The 24,406-nt window shown below is 38.1% G+C and overlaps 1 pseudogene; it reads right to left on the bottom strand.

Annotated features, from left to right (window-relative positions):
• Positions 1–666: 666 nt before the first annotated feature.
• Positions 667–22,756, bottom strand: LOC112648090 (60S ribosomal protein L7a-like; annotated as a pseudogene).
• Positions 22,757–24,406: the final 1,650 nt, after the last annotated feature.

Genomic DNA, 24,406 nt, shown 5'->3' with positions numbered 1-24,406 from the left:
CGTCTCCGCGAGCCCGACCCCCGTTACCGTAAATACCGTCTCTGCGAGCCCGGCCCCCGTTACCGTAAATACCGCCGCTGGGGCCGGTCCCGGTACCGTAAATACCTTCTCCGCGAGCCGGACCCCGTTACCGTAAGTACCGCCGCGAGGTCCATCCCCTGTTACCGTAAATACCGCCCCTCGGTGGTTCCCCTGTGATAGCACCGCAGGGTCCACGCCAGTTATGGTAAAGATCGCCGCGTGGCCCAGCCTCCAAGGCGGTGGGCACCGCCTCGCGACCGGGTCTTCCATACCGTAAATACGGCTGCCCGAGCCCACTCGCAGCTGCGGGCCGTGCCGCAGTGGCGGTGCTGCTGCCGTCACCACCCAGAGCTGCCATTGCAGCACTTAAAAAAACCACCGTGGCTTCGATCTGGGATAGTGGTAAATATGAACGGGAAACCTAATAAAGGGGTAGGGAGGGTAGCTTTCAGATCTTGAATTGCCGGATCTATTACCTGCAGAGAGCACCGCACCTTGCCTCTCCCTTTTCACTTACACACTGGACATGTCTGCACGCTTTCGATCCTTAATTCTATTATGGCTTTGATCTTGACAAAATCTCCGGGGGGTCCATGACATCATTTTTAACAATTACAATTATTAAACATTGCAAAGAAGAACATGTAATTGTCATACACTTTTTTATTTGCTAAAACAAATATATGAAATTGCACTCTGTATCCTGTTTTTTAATCCACAGTATAGGGCAGAGAGGAGCAGAGGCATATTTCTCCAGGCCTCCTATGGATACAGACCCACCAGAGATCTCCACCATCTCCATGATTTCCCACTTAACATGCATCATCTTTGATAGCTTTTAGGAACTGTGTTATAAACACGTTCCTTAATTTCTAGCACAATGACATGAAATATTACAACTGTTTAATATATCTAATATAAATCTGACTAATAGCATCACATTGGTCTGTTTAACGCGACACCGCACGTAATAAGGGTACACTGTACCAGTTGGCACTTGGTTTTTATATTACATTTGATTACATTTTTATTTTATTATTTTTAAAATCTATTTTGAAAGATAACATTTCTTTTATGTACAGAAAATTCAACAGCATCCACTCAGCCCAGTTTCCCGGCCAGTTGTTTAGCCTTTACCTTTTCCAACTTGGCAATGTGAGCCAGACCCGGGACATTGCCTCCCCAGTGATGGTGGATCTCATCATATCTGTCATTGTAATTGGTCCTGATGGCTGCCATCAGCTCAGTCAGAGCTTCTTTGTCTTCTTGTGTGGAGGCAGCAGTGGTGCAGGTCTTCCTGTGGAGCAGGCCCGGAGAGCCTGGCCTTCCCCCTGTTAATGCAGTAGAGAACCCCCAGGGCAGGCCGGAAGACAGTGGGATCCACATCATGTGGACTCACTACCATCTGAGCCTTCCTGTTTTCCACAGAGATGGTGGCAGTATTAACCCCAGCTTGAAGGACAGGCGGCCTCTTAGTGGGGACATTCCCTTTGCCAGCAGCTTTCTTCTCAGCCCAAATCAATCTCTGCTTCTTCTCTCGCTTCCTCTCTGGTCTGTACTTGTGAGCCTGCTTAAGCAGGTGACTAGCTTTTTGGCAGCCCTGGTGAACTAGTTAACCGTGGGAGGCATTTTTAGACATTTATAGAGAATAGCCCTTTGCCACCGCAGGGCCATTTCACAAAGCAGATGAGGTCCCTTTTGGGCTGGATGTCCTGTCTGATGCCAAAATTCTTGGGCCTTTTCTCAAACGGGACTGATCACCTTCTTGGCCCCTTGCTGCTTCACAACAGCAGGAGCTGGGGCCACCTTCTTCCCCTTCCCCTTCTTTCCTTTTGGCATCTTGGATGTCTGGAGGAGAAAGATACATTTTGATTATATTTTTAAAAACATATTTGAGAGAGAGAGAGAGAGAAAGATCAGGAGGGGACAGGCAGGGGGAGAAGCAGACACTGAGCAGGGAGCCTGAGGGGGCTCAATCCCAGGACTCTGGGATCAGGACATGAGCCGAAGGTAGACACTTAACTGAGACACCCAGGCTTCTGATTACATTTTAAGAAGGAAATTGGAGATCTAGATTACATTTATTTTAGGGCCCTGTTAATAACAAATACCATGTAATGTTTTGAACCTAACATTATCCCCCAAGTTTGCCAAAATTAGCTGCACTTGTAGGTTTTTGAGGAGTAGAATGAAGGAGGACTATAGGAAATCTAACTTGAGAAAACAGAAAAAGCTATTAAGCATCACTGTGATTTTCAGTATTCATTCGCCTGCCCATCCTCCATTTATCCATTCACTTATTTAGTATTTATCAAGCACCAACAAAATGCTAAGCATTCTGGTTGGTATCCATTGAAGCAAAAGACAGGAGTCTTTGTGGTATTCATATACTAGTGAAGTAGAAATATGTTCAATCAAATACAAAGATGCCTGGGTGGCTCAGTGGTTGAGCGTCTGCCTTTGGCTCAGGGCGTGATCCTGGGGTTCTGGAATCAGGTCTTACAGTGGACTCCCTGCACGGAGCCTGCTTTTCCCTCTGCCTGTGTCTCTGCCTCTCTCTCTCTCTCTTTCTCTATATCTCTCACAAATGAATAAATAATATCTTTTAAAAGTCATATGTACACAAATTAATAAATTTATTATGTATTTCAAATTATGCAAATGATGTGAAGAGAAGGAACAGGGTTCTCTAAGAAGGCCCAACTTAATTTGGGGAGGGAGGCAAAGAAAAGGGAAACACTGATTCAAAGGGATACACACACCTCTAAGTTTATAGTTAGCATTAGTTACAATGGCTGAGATATGGAAGCAACCCAAGTGTTCATTGATAGATGGATAAGGAAGCTGTAATATATATATATATATGTATATTATAATTTATACACACAATATGTATATATATTACAATAGTATTAATACTATATAATACAATTATATTGTTAATATATAGTATTATATATACACACACACACATATACACAATGAAATATTACAACAACAAGGATGGACCTAGAGGGTATTATGCTAAGTGAAATAAATCAGAGAAAGACAAATACCATGCAATTTCACTCATGTGGAATTTAAGAAACAAAACAAATGAACAAAGAAGAGACACAGGCAAAAAACCAGACTCTTAAATACAGAGAACTGGTGTTTGCTAGAAGAGAGATGGGTATGAAGGGATAGGTGAAATAGGTGATGAAAATTAAAGAGTACACTTATCATGATAAGCACTGAGTAAAATATAGAATTGTTAAGTCATTATATTGTACACCTGAAACTAGTATGACACTGTATGTTAATTACACTTCAATAAAAAAAAAATTGGTAGGGGAAGAAGTTTGTGTGTGATACAGGGAAGACCTTTCAGAGTTAGGGATATTTGAACTGGGAAGAATATATACCAATTCCTTTCCTGTTATAACTTATTAAACTTCAAGAAATGGATGACATTTTATATATTAAAGCCTGGTGAATATAGAAACAAATATAGTATAGATTTTATTTTTTAATTAACTAATAGTATTAATATAGTATTAATTTTATTTTTAATTAATTGAGAGTGAGACTGCTAGAACAACTGGGGTGAGGGGTAGAGGGGGAGGGAGAGGAAGATGGAAAGGGAAAGGGAGAGAGAGAGAAAGAGAGAGAGAGAATCTCTCAAGAACACTCCAGGCAGAACATGGAGACTGACTGGGGTGCAGTCTCACAACCCTGAGAGCATGACCTGAGCTTAAATCAAAAGTTGGATGCTTAACTGACTAAGCCACCCAGGTGCCCCTATTATAGATTTTTTAAAGTATGTAAATTACTATGTATCTAGATGAGAATTCACTCACCTTTACTTAAAAGTTACTTAAAGGAGTTTACTTAAAAGAGATAGAAGACAATGTTTTTATTAGTACCCAATATTATAAAGTGAAAATAATTCTTAAAATCCTATTAAAAGAATCCAAGGAAGGTTTGTTGTGCTCATATTGCCCATATTTCAATTTCTTTCAACACTTTCAATTACAAATTATACAAAATTATGTCTTCTTTGCATAGGATAAATTAGAATAAAATATTTAATATTTATATATCACTTTAGTTAAATTTAGTGTTTTCTCTTTAACCAGTATGATTTTTAATTCATGAAAATTGGGTCATGTAAGCAAGCAATTTATAAAGTCAAAGAATGATTATGAACTGGAAAACAGAAATCATGAGGGGACTCTAAAGTAAATGTAAACTTATAGCATGTTAATTTAAGGTATAATTTTGTATTTAATCTTAACTGATGTCAATAGTATTATTTCAGTCTAAATCCATTTTCCTTTGAACTTCCTAAGAGCAATCAGAATTGGATATAGTGAAAGGTTTTGCATGGAAATCCTGGTCAGTTGATGAAAGTGGCATTTTATTATTGCACATTTTTACAAATTTTCATATTGTTTAATTGGAAACTTAAGTAAAAATTGTAGAAATGAGTTAAGACCAATTTAGCTTCTTTCTCTCCAGTTGAAACTATATTTGAATAGTATGATGTGTAGTTAAAGAGAATTGATTAAACAATGATACATTCTCAAGAATTTTAATGTATCCATTAAAAATGAAAGAGGGCTAATTTTATATAATGCAGGATTTCTCAACCTTGGCACTATTGACTTTTGTGGCTAGATAATTTGTTGTGGTGGGGAGGTGTCCTGTGTATTATAGGATGTTTAGCAGCATCCTTGGCCTCTACCCAGTGGCGGTCTTCCTCAATAATGACAACAACAACAAAATGTCTCCAGATATGCCAAATATGCCCCTATGCAAAATTGCCCCTAGTTCAAAATCATGGTTGAGTAGGGTAGCTCAGTTGGACTAATCAATTAAAAAATATATTTGTATCTCCTGTTTTAATGTACTGGAGAGTAACAAGAGCAAGTCTACCCTGGAAAAATACATGCTGTGGGTAAGATTTGTGACTTTAAGGCTTTTTGCTTGAGGACACTCTCCAATTTGCAATCAGTGGGCAGCAGAAAGCCACAATATTACCGGCAAGACCAGCTACACAATTTGTGAGGACCAGTGCAAAATAAAAGTCCAGTGTCCATTGTTGAAAATTTAGGAATTTCAAGACAATGATAACAGAATATTAAAACAGGCATGAAGTCATGTATAACTTTGCAGGTAATATGTCCATGAAGCTGGGCCTACTTATTGGCCTGAGATATCAGAGAATAGAATTTGGAGCTGGGGAAACAGCCAAAAAATTACTAGTGGAATCCTAGAAGGGAGAGAACTTTAGAAATGTGAGCCACACAAATCTGTCTGTAAAATCCACTCAAATCTTTGGCTAACAACTAACAACAACAACAACAACAACAACAACAAAAACCAACTAACAACAATGCAGGAGATTGGGGACCTGACCAAAACACCTAAAAAGTATAAAGGGACAGAACAAAGATTTCATGGTTTCTTTCTTTAAGACAGATTTTGAGTTCAGCTACCTTAAGTGGTTTATAGAACAACAACAACAACAACAACAACAAAAGCATTCATAGAGTGATATAACAGAAAATAAAGTAATATTAATTGATGCCTAGATAAACCAGATGTAGCAATTAGCAGACAAGGGCTTTAAAGTAGTGATCACAAATATGTTTAGAGTTAAAAGAAGGTAGATACATAAGGAATGAACCCATGGATAATCTTTTATTTTTAAGATTTATTCATTTATTCATTCATTATTTATTTATTCATTCAGAAAGAGTGAGAGAGAGGCAGAGACACAGGCAGAGGGAGAAACAGGCTCCATGCAGGAAGCCCGACGTGGGACTCGATCCCGGGTCTCCAGGATCACACCCTGGGCTGTAGGCAGCGCTAAACCTCTGCGCCACTAGGGCTGCCCAAACCCATGGATAATCTAAACAGAGAATTTGAAACAGTAAAAGAGAAGCAAATGGAAATATTAAAACTCAGAAGTATAACTGAAATTAAAAAAAATCACTGTATGTGCTTACCAGCGGGTTGAAGATAGAAAAAGAACAAGTTGGTGAAATTAAAAATAGATCAATAGAAATGATCCAATGTGAAGAACAGAAAGGAAAAAACTGAAGAAAAATTAACAGATTCTCTGAGGCCTGTTGATCAATATTATGTGGTCTAAACAAAGTGCAATTAGAGTCCTAGAAATAGATGAGAAAAAAATTGGCATAGAAACAATAATCAAAGAAATAATGGCTCCAAACTTCTGATATTTGATGAGACAATGTTAACTTACAAATCCAAAGAACCCAGTGAACCACAAGCAAGATTAATATAAAGATGAACACACATAAGCACATATGATGAAAGTGCTGAACTTCAAATACAAAGAGAGAATTGTAGAAGTAGACAAAGAAAGAGAGACATTATGTATAGGGAAGCAGGATGTGAAAAATGCTGACTTTTCATCAGGAACATTGGATGCTGAAAGGCAGCAGAACAGCATAGTGGAGGTGCTGAAATACAGAAAAACATCACCAATCCAGAATTATATATCTTGCAAAGCTATACTTCAAGAATAAAAGTGAAAAAAAGTAAAATTAAAATATAAGAAGATGGGCATCAGCTGACCTGTACTATGAAAAATGCTAAATGGAAGTCTTCAGGCTAAAGGGATATGACACCAGATGGTAACTTAGATCCAGAGGAAATACAAAGATCAGCATAAATGGCAAATATGCCGGTGAGTATGAAGACTACATGTATTTTTCTTTTTAAGATTTCTTTTAAAAACATATGCCTATTTAAGGAAAAATATGAACAGTGTATTGTGGGTTTATAGAGTGTGCAGATATCATCTATGGAAATGTTACAAAGGATGTGGTGGGCAAAGGGACTATACTCTCTCACAAAGTTCCAGTGTTTTGTGGAAAATAGTACAATATTAACCATAAGTAGATTGTGATAAGTTACTAATAGAATTTTCTGCCCTGATGAACATGTTATATATCTGTATTGTTCTCTAAAGTAGCCACTAACCCTCAACTTTATGGTCAACTAATATTCGACAAAGGAGGAAAGACTGTCCTCTGGAAGAAAGTCTCTTCAATAAATGGTGCTGGGAAAATTGGACATCCACATGCAGAAGAATGAAACTAGACCACTCTCTTGCACCATACACAAAGATAAACTCAAAATGGATGAAAGATCTAAATGTGAGACAAGATTCCATCAAAATCCTAGAGGATAACACAGGCAACACCCTTTTTGAACTCGGCCACAGTAACTTCTTGCAAGATACATCCACGAAGGCAAAAGAAACAAAAGCAAAAATGAACTATTGGGACTTCATCAAGATAAGAAGCTTTTGCACAGCAAAGGATACAGTCAACAAAACTCAAAGACAACCTACAGAATGGGAGAAGATATTTGCAAATGACAGATCAGATAAAGGGCTAGTTTCCAAGATCTATAAAGAACTTATTAAACTCAACACCAAAGAAACAATCCAATCATGAAATGAGCAAAAGACATGAACAGAAATCTCACAGAGGAAGACATAGACATGGCCAACATGCACATGAGAAAATGCTCTGCATCACTTGCCATCAGGGAAATACAAATCCAAACCACAATGAGATCCCACCTCACACCAGTGAGAATGGGGAACATTAACAAGGCAGGAAACCACAAATGTTGGAGAGGATGTGGAGAAAAGGGAACCTCTTGCACTGTTGGTGGGAATGTGAACTGGTGCAGCCACTCTGGAAAACTGTGTGGAGGTTCCTCAAAGAGTTAAAAATAGATCTTCCCTACGACCCAGCAATTGCACTGCTGGAGATTTACCCCAAAGATACAGATGCAAAGAAATGCCGGGACACTTGCTCTGCATCACTTGCCATCAGGGAAATACAAATCCAAACCACAATGAGATCCCACCTCACACCAGTGAGAATGGGGAACATTAACAAGGCAGGAAACCACAAATGTTGGAGAGGATGTGGAGAAAAGGGAACCTCTTGCACTGTTGGTGGGAATGTGAACTGGTGCAGCCACTCTGGAAAACTGTGTGGAGGTTCCTCAAAGAGTTAAAAATAGATCTTCCCTACGACCCAGCAATTGCACTGCTGGAGATTTACCCCAAAGATACAGATGCAAAGAAATGCCGGGACACCTGCACCCCGATGTTTCTAGCAGCAATGTCCACAATAGCCAAACTGTGGAAGGAGCCTCGGTGTCCATCGAAAGATGAATGGATAAAGAAGATGTGGTTTATGTATACAATGGAATATTCCTCAGCCATTAGAAATGACAATTACCCACCATGTGCTTCGACGTGGATGGAACTGGAGGGTATTATTATGCTCAGTGAAATAAGTCAATCAGAGAAGGACAAACATTATATGGTCTCATTCATTTGGGGAGTATAAATAATAGTGAAAGGGAATAGAAGGGAAGGGAGAAGAAATGTGTAGGAAATATCAGAAAGGGAGACAGAACATAAAGACTCCTAACTCTGAGAAACGAACTAGGGGTGGTGGAAGGGGAGGAGGGCGGGAGGTGGGGGTGACTGGGTGGCGGGCACTGAGGGGGGCACTTGACGGGATGAGCACTGGGTGTCATTTTGTATGTTGGCAAATTGAACACCAATAAAAAATAAATTTATTATTAAAAAAATAAATAAAAATAAAAATGTGCATCACAGCACCACAGAGAAAAGCTATAAAAAAAATAGCCACTACTTACATGTAGTGGCTTACATGTAGTCACACTGAACACTTGAAATGTGGGTATTGTCAATTGAGAACTAAATTTTAATTTTAATTAAAAATCCCAGACTCTTAAATACAGAGAACAGGTGGTTGCCAGAGGGAAGGTGGATGAGGAAATGTGCAAATTAGGTGAAGGAGATTAAGAGGTACAAACTTTCAGTCATAAAATGAATTAAGTCATGGGGATAAAAGATAGAGCATGGGGAATATAGTCAATAATATTGTAATAACATTGTATGGTGACAGATGATGACTGCACTTACCATAGTGAGCACTGAGTAATGTATAAAATTATTGAATCACTATGTTGTATACTTGAAACTAATGTAATATTTTATGTCAATGATTCTTCAATAGTTTATAAAAATAAATGTAAATGATCACATGTGGCTAGTGGCTACCATTTTGTACAATGTAGCCCTAGAGAAACCACTAAAAAATAGTGAAAAGTAGAATACCTAAAAAACTAATTGGAGGAAAAAACTGAAATACCAGAAAGTATTCAATTAAGCCCAAAGAAAGAACAGAGGGAAGCAAACAAATAAACCGTATAGCAAAATGGCTAACTTAAATCCAACTATTTTAATAATTAAATGTAAGTGGACTAAACCTTTTAATAAAAGACAGAGAATGTCTAAAAAATGTCTTTTAATAAAAGACAGAGAATGTCTAAAAAAGAAAAGACCCAACTTTCTGCTGTATATAAGGAACACACTTTAAATACAGACACAAATAGGCTGATAGAAAAAAGAAGGAAAAAGATATGTGTCGGTGTGTTTGTTTCCTAGTGCTGCCATAATAGATTACCCCAAGCTAAGAAGTCTAAAACAGATACTCATTCTTTTACAGTCCTGAAGGTCAGAAGTCAAGATGAAGATGTTGGCAGGGCCACGTTCTCTCTGCAGGTTGTAGAGGAAAGTTCTTCGTGGTCTCCTCCAGTGCTGGTGGCTCTGGTGCCTATTGACTATGGCAGCATCACTGCATTCTCTGCCTCCATGCCTTCTTTCCTGTGTCTCTGCGTGTCCTTTTCTGGCTCTTATAAACACAATCTCATTGGATTTAGGCCCCACTCTAATCTAGTTATGATCTCCTATCTCTCCTTACCTTAATGATGTTCGGCAAAGACTTTCTTTCCAAATAAGGCCACATTCTGGGGCCTTAGGAGGGCATGAATTTCTGAAAAAGTACTGTTTAACTTACTATGTATCGAAATATTAATCACAAGAAACCTGGAATGGCTACATTAATATCAGGCAACATGATAAGGAGATTTACTGAAAGTAAAGAGCACTACTTCATTATGATGAAAGGGTCGATACATCAGGAAGACATAACAAATATAAACATTATATCCAACATTTGCAAAATGCTTCTCCCAAGTTCAAGTGAAATATTCACTGACATACATCAAAACTGGGCCAGAAAAACATCGGCGAATCATAAAACACTAAGAAGTCTTATAAAGCATGCTTTCTGACCATGATGGAATTAAGTCAGCAGGACAATATCGAGAAAATTCCCGCATATTTGGAAATTAAGCAACCAACTTCGTTTTTTTAAATAATAAATTTATTTTTTATTGGTGTTCAACTTGCCAACATACAGAATAACACCCAGTGCTCATCCCGTCAAGTGCCCCCCTCAGTGCCTGTCACCCATTCATCCCCACCCCCCACCCTCCTCCTCTTCCACCACCCCTAGTTCGTTTCTCAGAGTTAGGAGTCTTCATGTTCTGTCTCCCTTTCTGATATTTCCTACCCATTTCTTCTCCCTTCCCTTCTATTCCCTTTCACTATTATTTATATTCCCCAAATGAATGAGACCATATAATGTTTGTCCTTCTCCAATTGACTTATTTCACTCAGCATAATACCCTCCAGTTCCATCCACGTCGAAGCACATGGTGGGTATTTGTCATTTCTAATGGCTGAGGAATATTCCATTGTATACATAAACCACATCTTCTTTATCCATTCATCTTTCGATGGACACCGAGGCTCCTTCCACAGTTTGGCTATTGTGGACATTGCTGCTAGAAACATCGGGGTGCAGGTGTCCCGGCATTTCATTGCATCTGTATCTTTGGGGTAAATCCCCAGCAGTGCAATTGCTGGGTCGTAGGGCAGGTCTATTTTTAACTCTCTGAGGAACCTCCACACAGTTTTCCAGAGTGGCTGCACCAGTTCACATTCCCACCAACAGTGCAAGAGGGTTCCCTTTTCTCCTCATCCTCTCCGACATTTGTGGTTTCCTGCCTTGTTAATTTTCCCCATTCTCACTGGTGTGAGGTGGGATCTCATTGTGGTTTTAATTTGTATTTCCCTGATGGCAAGTGATGCAGAGCATTTTCTCACGTGCTTGTTGGCCATGTCTATGTCTTCCTCTGTGAGATTTCTGTTCATGTCTTTTGCCCATTTCATGATTGGATTGTTTGTTTCTTTGGTGTTGAGTTTAATAAGTTCTTTATAGATCTTGGTAAGTAGCCCTTAATCTGATGTGTCATTAAGCAACCAACTTCTTAATGATCCATGGTTCTTAGAAAAGTTTAATAAAATTAATAAATTCCTAGTAAGAAGTAAAGAAAATGCAAATTATCAATACTAGGTATAAAAGACAGCAACTGTTACAGCAACTATATATGTCGAAATGATAAATAGGAGTATTATGGACAAATTTATATCAACACATTAGACAGTTTAGGTGGAATGGACAAATTCTTTGGAAAATACAATTTAACAAAACTAATACAAGAAGAAATAGTAGTGTATGTAGCAAATAAATGGAAATTGTTACTGAACGTGTCCCCACAAAGAAAACTCCAGGTATTGATTACTTTACTGGTAAATTCTAGAAAACTTTTAAAGAAGATAAATTACAGTATTAAATAAACTCAGAATAAAGAGGAAGAAAAAGTTTTAAAACTCTGACTTGTTTAAAGCCAGCACAACCTCAATACAAAGACTTGACCAATACAATATAAAACCAGGACATCTTAGGCCAATATTGCTCATGAATATAGATTCAAAAAAGTTTTTAAAATATTATCCAGCAATGTATAAAAATAATTATATGTCACCATCAAGTGGGATTTATCCCCATGGTACAAGATTGATTTAACATATTCTCTGGATTTTTAAAAGGACATAGCTGTTAATATAGAAAATACTAAGGAATAATCTTAAAAGCATTCTAGAGCTAATATTTGGGTTTAGCCAGGTCTCAGGATAACAGGTCAGCATACAAAAATAAATTATGTTACTATATACTAACAGAAACACTGCTACCACCACAATTGGAACATGAAATTTTAAAATTCCATCTATAGTTGAACCCCAAATTACAAAATAGGAATAAATTTGATAAACGATGTGAAAAGCTGCTACACTGAGAGCTACACAACATTGCTGAGAGAAATTAAAGGCCTGAGAGAATGAAGGAGAAATATAACATGACTCAGTATTGTTCTTTCCCTCAAATTAATCTATAGGTTCAATGTAATATCAATTATAATCCAGGAGCCATTTTCATAGATGTTGATAAGCTGATTATAAAATTGATGTGGAGGTGCTAATGACCTAGAATATCCATAGGAATCTTGGTAGAGGGATCCCTGGGTGGCGCAGCAGTTTGGCGCCTGCCTTTGGCCCAGGGCGCGATCCTGGAGACCCGGGATCGAATCCCACATTGGGCTCCCGGTGCATGGAGCCTGCTTCTCCCTCTGCTTATGTCTCTGTCTCTCTCTCTCTCTCTGTGACTATCATAAATAAATACAAGTTTAAAAAATTAAAAAAAAAAAGGAATCTTGGTAGAGAGGACCAAAGTTGGAGGACTTAACACTACTTTTCTTCAAAACTCATTGTAAAAGGACAGTAATCAAGATAGTGTGGGACAGAAGGACAGACAAATGTATCAGTGAAATAGGATGCTCAGAGAAGAAATAGACCCACACCAACATGGTCTATTGGGCTTCAACAAAGATGCCAAAGTAATTTAATGAGAGGAAGGTTTTTCAACAAATTGTAGCAGAACTGGATGTTCACATTAGAATAAAATGGGCCTTGTCCCCGACCTCACATCATACACGCAAAAGTAATGAATATTGAACATAGACTTAACTATAAAATCTGAAATTATAAAGGTTTTAAAAGAAAACATAAGTGGTATCTTTCTGACATGGGGATAGACAGATTTCTTGTTACGACACAGAGAAATTAATCATAAAAGAAAAACTGAGGGCACCTGGGTGGCTCAGTGGAGTGTCTGCCTTTGGCTCAGGTCATGATCCCTGGGTCCTGGCATGGAGTCCCACATCAGGCTCCCTACAGGGAGCCTGCTTCTCCCTCTGCCTGTGTCTCTGTCTCTGTGTCTCTTTCATGATTTAATAAATAAAATCTTAAAAAAATTGGACTTCATAAAATTAAAAACTGTTTACCAAGAGATGATATTAACATGAGTAGACTGAAGGTATTTGCAATGCATATATTAACAATGAGCTTCCACAAATCAACAAAAATAAGACAACTCAAAAATGTGTGAAATACTAGAACATTCTATGAAGGAAGATATGATTCGCCAATAAGCAAATGAAAAAGTGATCAACATCTTTAGTCATCAGCAAAATGCAAATGTGACCTATTACATCAACTAAAATTGAAAACATACTCAACCCAAGTGTTGGTGAAGATGTAGGGAAACCAGAACACTACTGCTTTTCTAGTGGGAAAATACAATGGTCCCATTATTTTAGAAAAACAATTTTGCAGCTTTATTTTATAAACTTATACATTTACTTATCCTTTAAGCCAGGAATTCCATTCCTAGATATTTATCCAAAAGAAATTTAAATATGTGACCACAGAAAGACTTGTAGAAAAAAACATAGCTGCCCTATTCACAACTGCCCCAAACTGGAAACAACACAAATACCCATTGTCAGAACAATGACTTGAGGGGCATTTTTATGCAATGGGATGATATTACTCCTGAATAGAAAGAAACTACTAATGAATTTTACAACATAGATTAATCTCATTGACATTTTGCTAAGTGAAAAAAGCCAACACAAAAGACTACATACTCTGCTTACTTGAAGTTCTGGAACAGAACTAATTGAGGTTGAAAAAAATTGCGACTGGTTCTCTGGTAGATAGCATTGAGTGAATTTTCAGGGAAGCTTAAAGAAGCCTCAATATGATCAGGGTGTGGGCTATCCATTTATCAAAATCACACAACTAAGATGTGGGAGCACATTGTATGTAAATTTTACATAAAAAAACTAAAATCTGGTGGAGTGTGGGAAGTGGGTGGAGTTCCAGATGATACAAGAGTAGCAGAATGTTTAGAAATCATTGAAGCTGGGTGATGAATACATTTGGGTTCATTATACCCTTTTGTTTGCTTTGTATATGTTTGGAATTTCCATAATAGAATGTGTAAAAATCATGAACAGAAATTAATTATGCAACATTATGATAATGAAAAATGGTGACAAGGACATACAAAATATTCCTCATAAATGAAAAAAGGAACTTCTACAATAGCATATTTTGAAAAGAAACATCTCAATGTGTAGAAAGTCACTGAAAAACGGCATTCTGAAGTGTAAGCAATGTTGTCTCTTAGTTGAGATATGGCTGGCTGATTTTTTTCTTCTTTATGCTCTTTTCCATCCCTCGCCCCCCCCACCCCCTCCATGAATACATATAGCTTCATCATTCTATTTGATATCTTTCTTGCGATTTATGCGGGTTGTTGATATCTAGTTTGATCCAAACTTGGTCTGGGCATTTATTTGCTTATTTGGTACCTCCATCGGTGCAGAAAAGAGCCCTCAGGCCTAGGAGGGATGTATTTGCTTCTCCTAAGCAGATTCCAGGTAGCTGGGAGATTCAGGCACAGGTCGACCTCAGAGATACTGCAGATTCTTTTTCAGACCACCACAACAAAGTAAATACAGCAAAAATTTGAGTTAAAGAAATGTTTTGGTTTGCCAGTGCATATAAAAGTTACATTTACACTATATCGTAGTTTATTAAGTGTGCATTGGCATTATGTTTAAAAGAATACTGTACATACCTTAATTTAAAAATACTTTATTTTGAAAAAATGTTAATTACCTGAACTTTTAGTGAGTGATAATCACTGATCACACATCACCATAACAAATATAATAATAATGAAAAAGTTTGAAATATTGACAGAATTACCAAAATATGACACAGAGACATGAAGTCAGCCAATGCTGTTGGAAAACCAGTGCAGATAGACTTACTTGATACAGGGTTGCTGCAAATCTTCAATATGTAAAAAAACCCAATATTCGTAAAGCACAATAAAATGAAGGACAATAACATGAGGTATGACTACAGTGGGGTAATACACTCATGGGTGTGCACAGTGTTTCACTAGAATTCCAGTAGAAAAACTTATTTTATATCTAGATTCTTTTAATATCTGTTTTATGTCTCATAATAATCATGATATTATTAGTATGACTGATAACACGTGCATGTTGAAGTTTTGAATTAAAATATTTTCTCATTGGGTGAACAAAACAATTGGAAGGCACTGATTTAGAGGATATTTGACCAGCTACACTATTTGGGGGATCTCCTTGCAAGGCATGCTGGGAGGGCTGCTGTGGGACCTTCTTGGGCTGTTGGAGTGGGTTTCTGGTGGGGAGCTGGAATGGCATATCGTTCTGGTTGTTGGTCTCTGAGCAGAGACTAGCCTGCTGCTCACAGCCACAGTCAAACTGACGTCATGAGGACTGTCCCCAACCTGATGGAGGTAGAAGAGAAATCGGGGCAGCTTTTACTCTATGTTCTCTTAAATCCACATGTTCAATGGCATGTATCTTTCTAGTTGTTTTCAAGGTTTTATTTAAATTCTAGTTAGTTAACATGTAGTGTAATATTGGTCTTAGGAGTAAAATTTTGTGATTCATCACTTACATGTAACACCCAGTGTTTATCACAGTAACATCCATTACCCATTTGGCCCACCCCATCCCCCACCTCCCTTGCAGGAGCCCTCAGTTTGTTCTCTACAGTGAAGGGTCTCTTAAGGTACTCTGCCTCTCTGTCTTCCTCTTCCCCTACATTCATCTGTTTTTTTTTTTTCTTAAATTCTACATATAAGCTCCTCAGTGTTTATAGCAGCATTATCAACAATAGTTAAATATGGAAAGAGCCCAGGGGTGCGTGGGTGGCACCGTTGGTTAAGTGTCTGACTCTTGGTTTCCACTCAGGTTGTGATCTTGGGGTCGTGAGATCCAGCCGCACATTATGCTTGGTGTTCAGTGTGGAGTCTGCTTAGAGATTCTCTCTAGCTCTCTCTTCTGTGCCTCCTGCTCATACTCTGTCTCTCTAAATTAAATAAATCTTAAAAAAATATGGAAAGAGTCCAAATGTCCGTTGATTGATGAATGGATAAAGAAAATGTGGTATAACTATATAATGGACTATTACTCAGCCATAGGAATGAAATCTTGCCATTTGCAATGGATGGAGTTAGTGTATTATGCTGAGCAGAATAACTTGTATCTTACAAGCAATTTTGAGCCTTCTTAAAAAAACCTGCATGTAGCCAATTTAATTTCTAATTTTAAAGCCAGCAATATTTCCTATACAAAATAACTTTTTTTCCTAAAATAGTACTCCAAATGGTTCAACAATCTTCTGCAGTTGGGGAATGAATGGATAAAGTGAGGCACAAAGTGAGGCATAAAGAAGTGAAATCACTAATATCAAAGGACACTCATGGAAATGGGCTTATATTCTTTATATTTAGACTCTGCTGAGAAAGCAACAATTAGCAAACTGAAAATGACCAAAATCTAGAGCTCTAAGAAGGAAATCAGGAAAATAAATTACCATAATTATAATATTTAATGATTGATAAAACATTATAACAATACAATCTAAAATCAGATGTTTTCCTGCAGTTTCATTTGCCTCTTTCAAGGATATCATGTTGAATTGTGCATGAACACACGACTTCAGCACAGTACTCAAAAATGATGTTAGAGGATTACCAGTCTTCATCTGTAACCACATGTGACATTAAGCTATGAATGACATTAAGCTATGAATATCCTGGGTATGATGAAAATAATCATTTAACAATGAAACAGAAAGCATTTTTACAACTAATGAAACCTGGAATGCTACACAACTTTCAAATCTCTCAGCTTTCGTAAACCAGGCCAGTCATCCTGCATTTCAGACTGTTTCTGTTGTCAACCAATAAAACGCCAGGCCAAATTAACAACTGGCTCCTCATCCACAGTGTGAACATATTGGATAATACGTGTATGTATATGTGTTTTGGAGGAGTGTGTGTCTGATTGCTTCCTGCATCTAGAGCAACACCTGGCACATAGTGAGCACTCAGGAAGCATTTGTTGCTCATCAGCTACAGTGCCATCTGTGTGTGACACATCATCTTTCAGAAACTTCTCTGTTTAGTTTTATTTTTATCAAAGTCCATGCACATACTTTAGAGGCAAATTGTTCTCTCATTTATGGAAAACAGCTTTCCTTTGCCAATCTTCCCACCCATCTCAGCCAATTTCAACTTTCTTAGCTCTTTTTTTTAATATTTATCTTATTGCTGTAATTTACATGTTTTCGCTGTTACTGCTTGACTGTTCCGTTTCAGGCCCAACTGATGGGTTCCCATTAAGCTGGGACTTCAGGTCTCATCAATACCCCTTGCTTGCTCCCTTCATCCTTTGCATTGACTCTTTTTTAAAAAAAAATTGAGGTGTAATTGACATGTAACATTCATTATGTGTATAAAATAATGATTTGAAATTTGTATGTGTACTATGAAATGATCGTGGCAATAAATCTGGTTAATATCTATCATCACACACAGTTAAAAATTATTTCCTTGTAATGAGAACTTTTGAGATTTACTCTCTTATCAACTTTCAAATATGCAATACAGTATCATTAACTATAGTCACCATGCTGTTCATTACATCTTGAGGACTTTTGTACATTTTGACCCTTCACCCATTTTGCCCACCCTCCAACCCCCACCTCTGACAACCACCAATCTGTCTCCTGAATGTATGAGTTGCATTTCTTTTTTTTTTTTTCAGATTCCACATATAAGTGAGGTCATACCGTGTTTGTCTTTCTCTGTCTAACCTATTTCATTTAGCACAATGCCCTCAAAATCCACCCATATTGTTGCAAATGGTAGGATTTGCTTTTTTTAATGGTGGAATACTATTCCATTGTGTATATATTTTCTTGATCCATACATCCACCTATGGACACTTAGGCTGTTTCCATGTCTTGGTTACTGTTAATAATGTTGCAATAAACATGGGGGTGCAAATATATTTTCACCACTCTTCATGTGCTCTCAAAAATCCCATTGTGTTTTATTAAAGTTTAGGGTCAGTATTTAGCGTTTACATCATTATGACTAAGTAAATTCTCTTTACAGTTGGGCAACTTAACTGTATTAGAATCACTTCCATTTCTGGATGGTGTTATACTTCCTCTAGAGTGAGTAATCCTCTCTCTACTCTGGTTTTCTATATTCTCATCACTAATTCAACTCTACACTCCATCCCCCTCCTCCCACCATTGTAGGAATCATCTCTCAACACATTCAAACATTAGTATCATCAATTCTGTTGTCTGCTTCCACCTGCGCTGGTTGCTCTCTCTCTTGGCCTGGTACATAGGTATTGCTGGGGCTCTCCCTTCACTAGGAAATTCCTCAACCTAGAGATTGTTTTCACTTATTTTCTTTTGGACTCCCTCTTCCCCTATTTTATTATGTTTACAAACAAAAGTCAAATTGTTAACATTTCACCATTTATAAATACATTATTTTTCTTAATCATTCTGATTTTTTTCATAAGAAATGTTGTTAGAAGCAGTATTACTGGTTGAAATGAATTAACTTTTAACTTCTTAAGACTATTTTTTAGAGCAGTTTTGAGTTCAAAGCAAAATTGAGCAGATAGTACACAGATTTCTCATGTGTCCCCTGCTGCATGCATGCATAGCCTCCCGTTACTGACATCTTAGCTAGAGTGATGCATTTGTTTCAACTGGTGCACCTACTTTGACACATTATCATCACCTAAATTTCATAGTTTACATTATGGCTCATTTTTGGTGGTGTACTTTCTGTGGACTTTGACAGATATATAACACATGTACCCATCATTAAATATCATATAGAATAGTTTCACTGTCCTAAACATTCTCTGTGCTTGCCTATTGATTTCTTCTTTCCCTTAATTGCTGGCAACCATGGTCCTTTTACTGACTGTAGTTTTGTCTTTGTCAAAATGCCATATAGATGGAATCATAACAATGTGTAGTCTTTTCAGATTGGCTTCTTCACTTAGTAGTGAACACATTTAAGTTTCCTCCATGTCTTTTCATGACCTGTTAGCTCATTCTTTTTAGTACTGAATAATATTCCCTTGTCTGGAGGTGTCACAGTTTATTTATCCATTCACCTATTTGCTTCCAAATTTTGGCCATTATAAATATAGCTGCTATAAACATTTGTGTGCAGGTTAATACATTTTCAACTCCTTTGGGTAAAAATACCAAGGAGAATGATTGCTGAATTGTATGTTATCACCTCTCCTTTACGTGGGATTCCCTACTTTCTGGCTGCTATGAATTTCTCTTTCTTGCTTTTATTCCCTCTATTTTGTAGAAAACAGCTGCTATGTACTTTTTTTTTTTTTTTAGAAAGGTATATTGGAAGTAAACTTGCTGAGAACTTGCCTATCTGAAAAATGCCTCCCTCACCATGCTTCATTGCTAGTTTGGCTGAATATAGAATTTTGCATTCAAAATATTTGTCTCAGAATGTTTAAGGCATGCAATTGATTTTTAGTTTTCAGAGTCACTTTAAAAAATTTCATTGCTGTTCTGGAATTTATGGGCATTTATTTATTTATTTATTTATTTATTTATTTATTTATTTATGACAGTCACACAGAGAGAGAGAGAGAGGCAGAGACATAGGCAGAGGGAGAAGCAGGCTCCATGCACCGGGAGCCTGACGTGGGTGGGATACGATCCCGGGTCTCCAGGATCGCGCCCTGGGCCAAAGGCAGGCGCTAAACCGCTGCGCCACCCAGGGATCCCGAGAAAATTTATTTACTTGATTTTTTTATTCCTTTCTTTTCTTTGGTCTTTCTATGAAATCTGATCATTCAGATGTTGGACTTTATGATTTTATTTTTCCTCTTTTATTTTCCAATTCTTTGTCCTTTTGTTTGATTTTTTCTGTGATTTTTCTTAACTTTATAATCCATTCATTTAAAAAAAAACCCACAATACATATATTGAGATATAACTCACATGTCATAAGATTTACCCTTTTAATTTGTACAGTTCAGTGTTCTTTTCCTAGTATATTCACAAAATTGTAAAACCATCACCTCTTTCTAATTCCTAAACATTTTCATCATCCCCAAAAGAAACCCTGTGTCCATTAGAAAGCACTCCCTGCTTCTCTCTCCTCCCAGCTTCTGGCAATCACTAATAATCTTTTTGTCTTCATGGATTTGCCTATTCTGGACATTTCATATGAACAGAATTATATAATACATGGCCTTTTATGTCAGTTTCTTTTACTTAACATAATGTTTTCAAGGTTCATCCATCTATCAGCACCTCATTTCTTTTGTCGCATATCATTTTATTTATCCATTCATCAGTTATGGACACATGGATTACTTTGTGAAAACTGCTATGAATATTTCTGTACACATTTTGTGCAGACATATGTTTTTATTTCTCTTGGAAATTGCTGGGTCATATGGTGACTCCATGTTTAAAGTTTTGAGGAACTGCAGTGGCTGTACCATTTTGCATTCTTACCAGTAATATATAAAAGTCCCAATTTCTCCACATTCTCACCTACACTTGTTATTTTGTCTTTTTGATTATAACCATCCTAGTGTGTGCAAAGTGGTATTTCATTGTGGTTTTGGTTTGCATTTCCCTAATGACTAATGATGTCAAGTCAAACTAATAAAGTTTATTGATTTTTTAAATAAGATTTTTTTTTTTGAGAGAGAGAGAGAGAGAAAGCATGATTTGGCGGGGAAGGCTAGAGGGAAAGGGAGAGAAACAGATTCCCTGCTGAGCAGGGAGCCTGAGGGCTTCATTATAGGACCTTGAGATCATGACCTGAGCCAAAGGCAGATGCTTAATCTACTAAACCATCTAAGCATCCTTGATGTTGATTGATTTTTAAAGTCTACTGTCAAACTCTTACTTTCTAACAGTTTTTTCTTTGGTTGTCCTTTAGATATGTATATAAAACATGAAGCCATCCACCCTTGCTTATTGAAGACATATCTTTTCTTGCCTCTATGAGCATACTAATGAGAATATTTTGAATTTTCTTATTCTTGAATTTATTTTTTCCAAGTTTCTTTTCATATGTTTTAGTGTCTTTCACTCTATACATTTTTCCTTCAGGTTGTCCAGTCATCCTTTGAACTTAAAAGTGTACTGGGACCTCTGTGCATTACTGTTCAACTGTACAGTCTTCCCTGTAGGGGCATGTGGCTGGAATGTTTCTTGGTGGGGGAGGGAGATTCCTAATTAAGTATCTCTAGGTCTTTTCTTCTGGATAATTAAGATTCTTCAGTAGTTTCTTTCATGTTTTGTCCTAGAGCGTCTAAGCTTGAGCATGGCTCCTAGTATTGTGATAGCTGAGTGGGGAATCTCATCATTTGGTTTGTCAACTTTTGGTTAATCTCCCTATTTTCAGTTCCACAATCCCTTCTTCAGCTGGGCCCAGTTCAGACATCCTGATTTATCCTCTGCAAAGAGCAAGGCTCGGGGCCTCTGTCAGGATGGGTGAGGGGCAGTTGTTCAGCTCTGGAGAGTGCAGAAGGGGATGTAGAGGGTTAACTACCTTTTAAAAACTTTTTAGCACTAAGGTTACCCTCTTTTCTAGATTATGTTCAGGTCTATTATGTTCCTGAGCCTTTGGGAGTCTACTGGCACAAATAGAGTGCTTTTTATGATTTGCCTACTGTTTCCTTATGATATAGCTTTCTTCGAGCTGCTACATCAACTACAATTGATCCATCTGTTCTGGCTTCCAAAATTTTCCCTTCACTCCTATTATCTTTTTTAGTTTTATTTCAGTCTAGTGGGATTTAGGGACGCAGCAGAAGTTGAGCACTCTTGGTCAAATTCAAAATGTAGATAAAAATGAACAAGTGTCAAATTCTCTGTGCACCTTGGGATCACAAAATACACATATATAATGCTTTGATATTAAAGGAAGTCTTTGGGGATCCCTGGGTGGCTCAGCGGTTTGGCTCCTGCCTTTGGCCCAGGGCCTGATCCTGGAGTCCCAGGATCGAGTCCCATGTCGGGCTTCTTTCATGGAGCCTGCTTCTCCCTCTGCCTGTGTCTCTAACTCTCTCTCTCTCTCTCTGTGTCTCATGAATAAATGAATAAAATCTTTTTTTTTTTTTAAAGGAAGTCTTCCTGTGGCTCCATTTCTAAAAACAGCTTTCTCATCTGGCAAAATCAGTCAGACCTGGCCTACTCTTTTTGGATACCGAAATTTGTGATGTGGAAAACTCAATTGATGATAGCTTTTATCTTGATGCCAAAATCATGGCTACAGGGCCAGCTTGGTTCATCTAGAAATAGTAGGATAATCATGTGTAAATGATATTCAGATTTATGAAACAGTGATCTTAGGCCCTCCTACAAATACATATATTCTCTGGATTAACACAGAGGCAGTGTCTTCAATAAATATTTACTGTTGACTGCTCTGCATGAGGTCTTGAATTAGGCACTAATGGTGGTGGGCAAGTACAGAGTGGAGAAGTACTCTTCTACTGTTAAGATAGTCCTTAATAGTCCTTTGTGTAAGAATGGCTAAGTGTGGGATCTTGCTTCATCTCACCAATAAGATAGCAGAAAATGAACAGAAGTCTCATCTTCTCATGGCCAAAGATAGAAACCCATTTTCATCAATACCTCTGTTTTCTATCTTCTTCTTGGGAGAGGTCTCTGCTTCTATTGAAGATGGTCCCTCTGCATCTCTCTCCTGGGAGTCATCCCTTCTCACTGCACTACACACTTCTTGTTTTCTAGTCAAGCATTCCCAGTAGGAATTCAGGTCCAATTCATTCTTTGCACTCTTTCTGACACCTGTGCCCACAGTCCACTGAAACCAGCTCTGGTCAAAGTCAGCAGGGACTTGCCTGCGGCCACAGCCATCGGGCACTTCTGTGTCAACATTGAGCTCAGCTACATTTGATACAGCTCTTAGAACTGGTCTTTTTCATCTTTTGTGATTACTCTCTCCTGAGTGTTCTCTAGTTGCTCCATCTCACTGTGCTTTGCTTTTCCCACTTTTACTTAGTTTCTAAGGGTGTGAATGCTCAAGCTCAGTCCTTTCTCTCCAGGTCATGGTTAAAATCTATCCTATGGTTTGAATCCTTCCTCCATGTTGGTGACCCCAGATTTCTGCCTCTAGCTCACACCTCTTCCTGAGTTCCAGGTTCCAATAGTTAGGAAGCTAATTGAAAGTTCCATTTGCATGTCTAATAGTCATCTTATTTTAACATGTGCAAAATGGAACTCATCCTCCTTCCACCACATGGATTCCTTTTTCCATCTTCCCCAGCTCAGATAAGGGGACCACAGATCATCCATTGCTTAAGACAGAAACTTAGGAGGCCTCCTCTGTTCTGCTACTTCAGGCTCCACATCAGTCTGTGATCAAGTCCTGTCACTTCTACCTTCATCTGTACCTCGAATACTCAAATATTTATGTCCTTACTGGTTGTACCCTGAGTCAAATGATTGCCTTCTTTTAGTTGGTTTTCTGCAGGAGCCTAATCTAAATGATTTCCTGGCTTCCACTACAAAGTGGCTGCAGTAAATCTTTTAAAAACGTAAATCCAATTATGTCATTTTATTTCTTATAAGCCTTCAGTGGTTTCCCTTTGCATTGGGAATAAGACTCCTACCTCCTTGCCCTGACTTATGTGCTCTGCATGATCTGGTTTCTGCCTACTTCTCCGAGTCTTCTACTACTTCCCCATAACATGCACCACTGTCTCTGGCTTTCTCTCTGTTCCTCAAACACCAAATTCATTCCTGCTCCAGGGCCTTTTTGCAACTGCCTTTTCCTCTGCCAAGGCAGCATTCCCAGAATCTAACATGACTGAATGGCTAGGTGGAAGGAAGAGGAACTGAATGTACGCTCCATGGGAGGAGGAGGCCAGTTTTCCTAATTCCTTGTATCCCCTGTCTAGCTTAGTGAATGAACTAAAGTTGTTTTATTCACAGTGTCCCAAAGAAAGAAGAGATGGGGCAAAGCTTTGAGAAGTATTTGGAAAGAAAGTGGGGTCCCCTTGTTCCCACCCTGTCTCACTTCCCTTCTTCAGGCTAGATTATTCACACCTAGAGAAGGAGAGACAGAAGAGTAAGGAGAAGCATCCTCCTTCCTGGCTACAACTCTGGGACTCCAGTAAAACTCAGAGGGAGAGAATTATGAGGTCATGCTGCAGGTTAAAAACAGGGCCACAGACAGCCTTGTATGTCAGGGAAGTTGCAGAATCAGCAGGTCTGAGGGAAGAGGCAGCCATCCATGAGAAAAGTCTCTGATGGGAC

This window comes from Canis lupus, chromosome 7, assembly GCF_003254725.2.
Source record: "Canis lupus dingo isolate Sandy chromosome 7, ASM325472v2, whole genome shotgun sequence".
NCBI lineage: Eukaryota > Metazoa > Chordata > Mammalia > Carnivora > Canidae > Canis > Canis lupus.
The sequence above is the reverse complement of the archived record's forward strand: the minus strand, read 5'-3'. Positions and strand labels throughout refer to the sequence as shown.